Source organism: Camelina sativa, unplaced genomic scaffold, assembly GCF_000633955.1.
Source record: "Camelina sativa cultivar DH55 unplaced genomic scaffold, Cs unpScaffold02610, whole genome shotgun sequence".
Lineage (NCBI taxonomy): Eukaryota > Viridiplantae > Streptophyta > Magnoliopsida > Brassicales > Brassicaceae > Camelina > Camelina sativa.
In genome coordinates this window covers 1-1125 of record NW_010923721.1, presented here as the reverse complement: position 1 = coordinate 1125, position 1125 = coordinate 1, and the positions used below count along the sequence as shown (strand labels likewise).

The following is a 1125-nucleotide window of genomic DNA, read 5'->3' as shown; positions in this document are numbered from 1 at the left end:
AAAGTTCATTGTTATATATTGATTACAACCACAGAATTAAGTAATCTGATCACATAAACAGTTGCATTTCGATTGTACGATACTCGTCAGACTGGATTCATCGAACCGGAAGAGGTAAGCAATATTCGTTTAAAAAAACAACAACAAGTATAAGGTAATTTGATTGTTGATAAAAAAAAAAAGGAAGAAGGTAATTTGATTAACTCATGATAAATTATATTTGACGTTTTTCTTCGACTTGGGGAAAATTATAGGTGAAACAGATGATAATAGACGTTCTAGAAGAATCAGAACTTATGCTATCCGAGAGTATCATTGACTCCATCGTGTCAAAGGTAGGTAATGTAACGCTTAGGTTTGTGTGTGGCCGATTTAACATTTTTAGTTATTTACTTGACTTATATTATGGCAAAGGAAGACATTTGAAGAGGCGGATTGGAAAAAAGATGGAAAAATAGACTTGGAAGAATGGGAGACTTTTGTGGCCGCCTATCCTCTGACGCTCAAGAACATGACCATCCCTTTCTTGAAGTAATTCATTTGCTTGGTTTTTCCTGAATATGCAACAAAAAATATAGTTTAGGAAAAGATGAACCATATTCACAATATTTGTAATGCATCTTTCAAGAACCAGCTTCTATACGTGTGTGTGTATTCATAAATTGCATACATAATCTTATATATTTTTCAGTATTTTGTTTGTTTGTTCTTTTTAAAGGTAATTTATTTGAAATCTAAGATATTTATTCATACTTTTTTCCCTTTTCTTTTTCAGGGACATACCAAGGAATTTCCCAACCTTTTTCCGGTAAATAAGATTTAGCGTGTTCAACGCGTTATAAATTCTTTAATTAAGAAATATTTTAATTCAATAATCACATAGGTTATTTAGAAGAAAAAAAAAGGAAAAAAGAAGGTTATATCGTATAAACATGTTAAACTTAAAAAAAAAAAAACAAAAAAAGGTCATTGGTTTTTTAACCACAAAACTAAAGATGTGATATGGAAAGGTAAAATCAGAGATCGGGTCGTGAAGACAAAAGGAGTTTTGAAAAAAAGAAAAGAAAAAGAGGGTCCCAATAAAAAGAACAAACTTGTGGACACTCGAGGAAAATGGGAACGCAG

General features: G+C 31.2%; 1 long non-coding RNA gene across 2 annotated transcripts; it reads left to right on the top strand.

Moving 5' to 3' along the window:
• Nucleotides 1–61: 61 nt before the first annotated feature.
• LOC104774373 lies at nucleotides 62–1068 on the top strand. Of its 2 annotated transcripts, XR_765321.2 has the most exons (4): nucleotides 62–114; nucleotides 255–335; nucleotides 419–531; nucleotides 776–1068. It is a non-coding gene; the product is annotated as an uncharacterized LOC104774373 (long non-coding RNA). The 2 variants fall into 2 exon arrangements; XR_765322.1 differs by lacking the exon at nucleotides 776–1068 and having other exon boundaries at nucleotides 419–693.
• The last annotated feature ends 57 nt before the right edge of the window (nucleotides 1069–1125 follow it).